We start from the raw sequence: 10,000 nt of genomic DNA on the forward strand, positions 1-10,000 counted from the left end.
CTTGGTAATGAAGTGTGTGTGTGTGTGCACGACAGGACGTGTGTGTATGCACGACAGGAAACGTATGTGCAAGACAGGAAGTGTGTACACAACAGTAAGTGTGTACACGAAAGAAAATGTGTACACAACAGGAAGAGTGCGTATGTGACAGGAAGTGTGTGTACATCATAAGAAGTGTACGCACACAACAGAAAATGTGTGTACACAACAGGAAGTGATTGTGTGCACACAGCCTCAGTATATAAGATACTTCCTCTCAGTCTACCTCAGTATGTCAGTTACTTCCTCTCAGTCGACCTCAATATGTCAGTTACTTCCTCTCAGTCGACCTCAATATGTCAGTTACTTCCTCTCAGTCGACCTCAATATGTCAGTTACTTCCCCTTCTCAGTCGACCTCAATATGTCAGTTACTTCCCCTCAGTCGACCTCAGTATGTCAGTTACTTCCCCTCAGTCTACCTCAGTGTGTCAGTTACTTCCTCTCAGTCGACCTCAATATGTCAGTTACTTCCTCTCAGTCGACCTCAATATGTCAGTTACTTCCCCTCAGTCGACCTCAGTATGTCAGTTACTTCCCCTCAGTCTACCTCAGTATGTCAGTTACTTCCTCTCAGTCTACCTCAGTATATCAGTTACTTCCTCTCAGTCTACCTCAGTATGTCAGTTACTTCCTCTCAGTCTACCTCAGTATGTCAGTTACTTCCCCTCAGTCTACCTCAGTATGTCAGTTACTTCCTCTCAGTCTACCTCAGTATGTCAGTTACTTCCTCTCAGTCTACCTCAGTATATCAGTTACTTCCTCTCAGTCTACCTCAGTATATCAGTTACTTCCTCTCAGTCTACCTCAGTATGTCAGTTACTTCCTCTCAGTCTACCTCAGTATATCAGTTACTTCCTCTCAGTCTACCTCAGTATATCAGTTACTTCCCCTCAGTCTACCTCAGTATATCAGTTACTTCATCTTAGTCTACCTCAGTATGTCAGTTACTTCCTCTCAGTCTACCTCAGTATGTCAGTTACTTCATCTTAGTCTACCTCAGTATGTCAGTTACTTCCTCTCAGTCTATCTCAGTATGTCAGTTACTTCCTCTCAGTCTACCTCAGTATATCAGTTACTTCCTCTCAGTCTACCTCAGTATATCAGTTACTTCCTCTCAGTCTACCTCAGTATATCAGTTACTTCATCTTAGTCTACCTCAGTATATCAGTTACTTCCTCTCAGTCTATCTCAGTATGTCAGTTACTTCTTCTCAGTCTACCTCAGTATATCAGTTACTTCCTCTCAGTCTACCTCAGTATATCAGTTACTTCCTCTCAGTCTACCTCAGTATATCAGTTACTTCCTCTCAGTCTACCTCAGTATGTCAGTTACTTCCTCTCAGTCTACCTCAGTATATCAGTTACTTCCTCTCAGTCTACCTCAGTATGTCAGTTACTTCCTCTCAGTCTACCTCAGTATATCAGTTACTTCCTCTCAGTCTACCTCAGTATGTCAGTTACTTCCTCTCAGTCTACCTCAGTATATCAGTTACTTCCTCTCAGTCTACCTCAGTATATCAGTTACTTCCTCTCAGTCTACCTCAGTATATCAGTTACTTCCTCTCAGTCTACCTCAGTATATCAGTTACTTCCTCTCAGTCTACCTCAGTATGTCAGTTACTTCCTCTCAGTCTACCTCAGTATGTCAGTTACTTCCTCTCAGTCTACCTCAGTATGTCAGTTACTTCCCCTCAGTCGACATTCATCTATATATAATTCCCCTTTCGATCTCTAAGAAAACAAGCGACTCCTACAGTCCTTCCTCTCATTATCTATACCTTTTCTTCTACCTTCCCCTCGTTATCTATACCTCTCCTTCTTCTTTCCCTTATTATCTATACCTCTCCATCTTCCTCCCCTCATTATCTACTGTCTCCTTCCCTTCATTATCTAAACTCTCTGTTTTCCTTCCCTCTCTCCTCTCCCCTCTTCTCTCTTAATTTCCCCTCTTCATCCTCATTCTTCCTTTTTCTCTTCCATTCTTGTCGTGAACATGTAGCTGGGCTTAAAGACCTGGTCTTGACAAGGTCGGTAAAATCTGAACGAGAATAAAATTACTCCAGAAACTCCAGGAAGTCTTAAAAAAAATGAAGTTTTTGAAGATGAAGCCTTGGTGGAGGCTCAAACCTCCATCTGTGTGTATCATTCAGCGTAAGGAGTACCGGGTGTGAGGGAAAAGTTCAATAGATAGGAGTAGCGAGGGAGTATATAGTAACAATAGTTTCATTGCCGGTTACTTGTTAAGGTAGGGTAAGTCCAGCTCCCGCTATTCCCACCTTTTTTCCCCCACCCCGAAAGTAATAGTTTCATTGCCGGCTACTTGTTAAGGTAGGGTCAGTCTAGCTCCCGCTATTCTCGCCTTTTTTCCCCCACCCCGAAAGTGATAGTTTGACTGCTGGCTGCTTGTTAAGGTAGGGTCAGTCTAGCTCCCGCTATCCCTTTCCCTCCTTCTTCCCCCCCCCTTCCCCTGAAAGGTGACGTGTGAGGCTCCGGTCCAAACAGTAATCACTAGACTCCCAGATCCCAGCACTACTGTAAGTACATGCCTGCCTTGTATTCTAGTGGATTTATTGGTTAAAAGCTTCACTTTTGACCAATAATAAACTTAGTCCTTTCAGTTTTGCTCTAAGTTGACTGTTGTAATAATCACCACATCTTTTAGGTATTGTACTTATCATGGAGAGTGATTTCTTAAGCAGTGGGTAACCTGTCTAACTTTCCAGCTTGGATGACAGAGAGGGTCACCTGCCAATCAACAAGTAGAACTGATGGAGATGGACTAACGTCCTGAGACTTCCCCTTTTTGGATTTAATTACCTGTGCATCTGTATGAAATTGCAGGACGTAACCCCTCATCATTGCAGTGGTAAAGAACCTGCTTTTCTGTCATTGGGATATAATACTCACGGCTATACTGTGAAGAACGAACCGGTGGGTTGTAACCAACACCTGCGACCTCCCCCCCCCATCATCAACGGCTACGATTTCAACAACACAGTGTCACTAACACCAGACACCCAAGTTTTATATTAGTGTTGAATTCAGTTATCATTAATATTTTTCATTTTTCATTTTCTTTAATGTAGGATTAATATTTCATATTTAAGTGTTTTATATTTTACATTTTCTATATAATAAAGTGTTAATGTTTGTCTGTTATTATTTCTTTTTCTATTCATTAATTTTCCTGAGGAGGAGCCAGCTTTGGTAATACTGTCTGAAGTTGTTACAGGGCTGAGTAAGCCTTCACACCGGGGTTCGAAGCTCTGTATGTGGATCATACGGCGCAAGGAGCGGTGGAGACTCGATCCTCGATTCAGTAATTGCGAGATAAGCTTGTGTCATTCAGTACACTGTTATCAGTCTAAGGAAGCTTAAAAATTAACTTTTCAAGGACTAACTGAGAATTATAGGTTATGGAAAGTAGGTACTCAGGATTTATTAATTAAGAGAGAGAAAGAGAGAGAGAGAGAGAATCATTCAAGCCCCATGACTTCACTGACATCCAAATCGTCTACAGGAAACACACACACACACACACACACACACACACACACACACACACACACACACACACAGGTGCGTGTGGTACACAAGGCTCCGAGAACCTTAGTGTTTTTAAGGCATGCAGTAATCAGTGGTAGTGACAACGTCAGTGAACAATCCTACGAGTGATAACTAAAGTTATTAGTTAAAAAAAAAGTCGAGAGGAAGCCTGAAATCATTAATATTTCTAAGTGCCAAACCGTTAGTAGCTAGTAGGCACCTCTTGCCACACAGATTCAAATATACAAAGATCAAAGTGAGTGTGGAAGCGGGTGTTCAAGAATTACCAGAGTTTGGATAGCAAGTGAAATGTGGGGCACCATACAGTGAGAGGGAAAAAGTTAATAAGCAAAAGGAGAAAGGAAAAATAAAACATATTATAAGGGAAAGTGGCAGAGTATTTCCTGCTGAAGCAGTGATGTCACAACAAGTGGCATGCCATTATTCAAATAAAGTGAAGTGTACATAATGTGAAGTGTATACTATCATAAGTGAAAAGTGAAATCACGTGAGGAACCCCCTCCCCCCAACCACCTGTCCCCCTCCAATAACCATCCTCCCCCTCCCCCATAACCATCCATCCCCACTCTCCCTAACCATTCCTAACCTCCCCCTAACCCTCCCTCCCCCTCCTTCTGTGGTGCAATGGGGCAACCTAGAACTAGGATGAGAACAAAGGGCCCGAAGGACGAAGCTGGGAGGGAGGACTGGGAGGCAGAGCTCAAAAAAAGCGAGGAAGACTGGGGAATGAGGCTAGATGAGCTTGCAAGGAAGATGGAGGAGAGGTTAGCAGCAGAATGCAGAAGGTGGGAGCAACATGCCACAGTAGCAGAAGCCAAGATACAGAGATTAGAAGAGGAGCTGAGAAATCTGAAACAGCCTAGAGACAAAGATAATACAGAAGTAGCATCAGCAATGTTTACATCAGACACAGATAAAGGGTCTGAAGGGAGCATGGAAGCTAAACTGTATGCAGAGGTCCTGTCAAACCCACATATGCCAAAACAAACACAGGGAGCACACTAGGACAGAATGAGAGGTTGGAAGACATTGAAGGAACTAGGACATGTGCAGGGACCTTACCAGACACTTGTGGGGGCCAGGAACAGGTGAGCAGGAAGGACAAACCAATGAGCATAAGGGCCACAGCCAGGTAAGGAATTGAAGGAAGGAACACTCCATAGGAAGGAACTAAAACACCTCATAGAATGCAATGGGAGTCACAGTGGGAGGTGGAAAGGGAGAGATCAGTTTTTGTCTATGGGCTAGACGAAGCTGAAGGGGAAACTTATGATGAAAGAAAGCAGGAGGAGAAAAAAGTGATTGAAGGTATCATGAAGGTGATAGGCGAGGGAGACATGACCCAGGTGGCAAATTTTTGGAGAATTGGGTGGTTCACTAAGAAAAGGAATCGGCCTCTCAAAGTAATTTTCAAGGCAGAATCAACTCGAACCATGATCCTGCAGGAGAAAGCACGGCTGAGAGGCAGGCAGGAGTTCATGAGTGTGTACCTGGATCGAGACAGAACACAGGAGGAAAGGATGATACTGAAAGAGAGTGCAAAAACGAAAGGAAGAATGGGAGGAAATTAAAATGGATAGCAAAAAAACCCAGGAACAGGTGGAAGGACAAGCACACCCCCTAAAAACACCTGCAGAAGGAACCCAGCCACGACACCCCCAAGGCAACTGAACAATCCAAACCACCCATCACACACTGATCCCTCTGTTCCCACCCCTCGCACCACGAACCCTACCCCTACAGCAACCCCCTATGGGAGCTCTTTCTCCACCTCCACTGCAACCCCCCACAGGCCCCCACCAGGGCTCCTGCTCCCCCAACCCCAGTATTCCCCCAGGACCACAGTTACAGTATTAGAACAGAAGTTGAAGGTTTGGTACACAAATGCGGATGGATTAACGAATAAATATGAGGAATGGCAAGAAAGAATCAATGAGAAGTCCCCAGACATCATAGCAGTTTTACAGAAACAAAACTCACGGAGACAATAACAGATGCAATCTTCCCACAAGGATACCAGATCATGAGGAAAGATAGAAGGGGCAGAGGGGGAGGAGGGGTTGCTCTGCTCATAAAAAACCGATGGAAATTCGAGAAAATGGGAGGCATAGACGAGACAGGAGAAAGGGGCTATATAGTAGGTACACTTCAGTCTGGGGAGCACAAGGTGGTCATTGCAGTGATGTATAATCCACCACAGAACTGCAGAAGGCCAAGAGAGGAATATGAAGAGAGCAACAGAGCAATGGTGGACACACTTGCTGAGGTGGCAAGAAGAGCTCACTCCAGCAGAGCAAAGTTGCTGGTTATGGGGGATTTCAACCACAGGGAGATTGACTGGGAAAACCTGGAGCCACATGGGGATCCCGAAACATGGAGAGCCAAGATGTTGGATGTGGTGCTGGAAAACCTTATGCACCAACATATTAAGGACACTACCAGAGTGAGAGGGGAGGATGAACCAGCAAGATTGGACCTTGTGTTCACCCTGGGCAGTTCAGACATTGAGGACATCACATATGAGAGTCCCCTAGGAGCTAGTGGCCACGTGGTTCTGTACTTTGAATACATAGTAGAGTTGCAAGTGGAGAGAGTAACAGGAGTTGAATGGGAAAAGCCAGATTATAAAAGAGGGGACTACATAGGGTTGAGGAACTTCCTGCAGGAGGTTCCGTGGGACAGAGAACTGGCAGGAAAGCCAGTAAATGAAATGATGGAATATGTAACATCAAAATGCAAGGAGGCAGTGGAAAGGTTTATTCCCAAGGGCAACAGAAACAATGGGAAGACCAGAACGAGCCCCTGGTTTACCCGACGGTGTAAGGAGGCAAAAACAAAGTGCAATAGAGAATGGAAAAAGTGCAGAGAGCACATGAAAATAGGGAGATTAGTCACAGAGCCAGGAACGAGTATGCACAGGTAAGGAGGGAGGCCCAGCGACAGTATGAAAATAACATAGCATCGAAAATCAAGACTGACCCGAAACTGTTGTATAGCCACATCAGGAGGAAGACAACAGTCAAAGACCAGGTGATCAGACTGAGGACAGAAGGTGGAGAACTCACAAGAAATGATCAGGAGGTATGTGAGGAGCTAAAGAGGAGATTTAAGGAAGTTTTTACAGTAGAGACAGGAATGGCTCTGGGAAGACAGCACAGAAGGGAACATCAAGAGGGAATATACCAACAAGTGTTGGATGACACGCGAACAACCGAGGAGGAGGTGCAGAAGCTGCTAAGTGACCTTGATACCTCAAAGGTGATGGGACCGGACATCTCCCCATGGGTCCTTATAGAAGGAGCAGAGATGCTGTGCGTGCCCCTAACCACAATCTTCAACACATCCCTTGAAACTGGGCAACTACCTGAGAAATGGAAGACAGCAAATGTAGTCCCCATATTTAAGAAAGGAAACAAAAATGAGGCACTAAACTACAGACCTGTGTCTCTGACATGTATTGTGTGCAAAGTCACGGAAAAGATTATCAGGAGGAGAGTGGTGGAACACCTGGAACGGAACAAAATTGTAAATGAAAACCAGCATGGGTTCATGGAAGGCAAATCCTGTGTCACAAACCTTCTGGAGTTTTTATGACAAGGTAACAGAAGTAAGACACGAGAGAGAGGGGTGGGTTGATTGCATTTTCCTAGACTGCAGGAAGACCTTTGACAGAGTTCCCCACAAGAGATTAGTGCAGAAGCTGGAGGGTCAGGCGCATATAACAGGGAGGGCACTTCAATAGATCAGGGAATACCTGACAGGGAGGCAACAACGAGTCATGGTACGTGAAGAGGTATCACAGTGGGCGCCTGTGACGAGCAGGGTCCCACAGGGGTCAGTTCTAGGACCAGTGCTATTTTTGATATATGTGAACGACATGATGGAAGGAATAGACTCTGAAGTGTCCCTATTCGCAGATGATGTGAAGCTGATGAGAAGACTTAAATCGGATGAGGATGAGGCAGGACTGCAAAGAGACCTGAACAGGCTGGACATGTGGTCCAGAAACTGGCTTCTCGAATTCATTCCTGCCAAATGCAAAGTCATGAAGATTGGGGAGGGGCAAAGAAGACAGCAGACAGAGTATAGGCTAGGTGGACAAAGACTACAGACCTCACTCAGGGAGAAAGACCTTGGGGTGACCATAACACCGAGCACATCACCGGAGGCACACCATCAACCAAATAACCGCTGCAGCATACGGGCGCCTGGCAAACCTGAGAATAGCGTTCCGATACCTTAATAAGGAATCGTTCAAGACACTGTGCACTGTGTATGTTAGGCCCATACTGGAGTATGCAGCACCAATCTGGAACCCACACCTGGTCAAGCACGTCAAGAAGTTAGAGAAAGTACAAAAGTTAGCAACAAGGCTAGTCCCAGAGCTCAGGGGAATGTCGTACGAGGAAAGGTTGAGGGAAATCGGACTGACGACACTGGAGGACAGAAGGGTCGGGGTAGACATGATAACAACATACAGAATACTGCGGGGAATAGACAAGGTGGACAGAGATAGGATGTTCCAGAGAGGGGACACAGAAACAAGGGGTCACAACTGGAAGCTGAAGACTCAGACGAGCCACAGGGACGTTAGGAAGTATTTCTTCAGTCATAGAGTCGTCATGAAGTGGAATAGCCTAGCAAGTGAAATAGTTTTAAGAAGAGGTACGATGCAGCTCAGGAAGCAGAGAGGGAGAGGACCTAGTAGCGATCAGTGAAGAGGCGGGGCCAGGAGCTGAGTATCGACCCCTGCATCCACAATTAGGTGAGTACACACACACACACACAAACACACACACACATACACACACACACACAGAAGAGGAGGGGGCCAGGAGCTATGACTCGACCACTGCAACCACAGCTAGGTGAGTACATCCAGTGTTTCATCCCCAGTGTGGAAACGAGTCTTGAGGGGCAGGGGACCAGACAAACACTTTCAAGACGAGGAAAGCAATTTCCTCCCATGATGGACTGTGTCCCCTTGATCAAGTAGTGCTTCTGGCTTTCCTATGTCCTCTCCTTCGACTCTTATGTGATTGGACCAACACAAACACACACACACACACACAATGTAGGCTAAAACACTGACTGCAACACTTGGGCGATTCACTTTGGTATCAGGTGTTGTATCTGGGTGGCCAGGTTTCACACAAGGAGAGGCAGAAATAAATCCCTGAATGATGGAGCCTCAGGGTAGGGTTCTCTGACCGGGTATTTGTTGGCATTAGGATCATGGTGAATCCCCCTTCCCTCAAGGTAGGTTCCTTGATGCCAGGGGGGAGGCTCTTAATCTAAGAAAATGGACATGTGTTCCCTTCGATTAAATCTGATTATTTCCCCTTTCCCCTTCCATATGCTGTATGATCCATACGGGTTTAGCGTTTCCAATGAATGATATAGTAATAATAATAAAACATTAGTGGAACCCGTGCCAGGCTCCGGTGTGTGGGGGTGGGGAGGTGAGGGTTCAAGGTTGTGGCTCTGTCTTGGGGGAGGGGTAGTATAGGTTCTACATTGACGTGTGGGAAACCCGCTCAAAGGAAGTTCACTGATGCTGGTGAGGGGGGGCTCTTGATCAGAGGAACTGAACCTGTGCTCCAATTCAATGAATTAAGCCTGAATGCCCTCCATTCCCCAGGAGCTGTATGACCCCCCCCTACAGGTTCAATGTTCCTCCATGAATGTAATAATAATAATAATAATAATAATAATAATAATAATAATAATAATAATAATAATAATAATAAAAACAGGATTAGTAGTAGTGATAGTACTAGTAGTAGTAATAACAGTAATAATAATAATAATAATAATAATAATAATAATAATAATAATAATAATAATAATAATAATAACAGTAATAATGAGTCAGTCACAGATTACTAAGATCACTCCCAGGTTACTAAAGTTAGTCCTAAGTTACTAAATTGTTAAGATCACTCCCGGGTTACTGAAGTTAGTCCCAGGTTACTAAAGCCAGTCCCAGGTTACTAAGGTCAGTCGCAGGTTGCTGAAGTCAACCCCAGGTTACTATGATCACTCCCAGGTTACTAAGGTCAGCCAGGGCAAGCCCTTGATGTGATTAACACTTGATCCGTTGAGCCGAGCTGTTTCGCGGTGATTACGAGTCCACGTCTGTGGAGAGTCACATTGATTACTCTGCCCAGGAAGAGGGAAACCCAAACCCTCACATACACACAAGGTATATATATATATATATATATATATATATATATATATATATATATATATATATATATATATATATATATATATATATATATATATATATATATATATATATATATATATATATATATATATATATATATATATATATATATATATATATATATATATATATATATATATATATATATATATATATAT

The sequence above is a fragment of the Cherax quadricarinatus genome, chromosome 4 (assembly GCF_038502225.1).
Source record: "Cherax quadricarinatus isolate ZL_2023a chromosome 4, ASM3850222v1, whole genome shotgun sequence".
In the NCBI taxonomy this organism is placed as follows: domain Eukaryota; kingdom Metazoa; phylum Arthropoda; class Malacostraca; order Decapoda; family Parastacidae; genus Cherax; species Cherax quadricarinatus.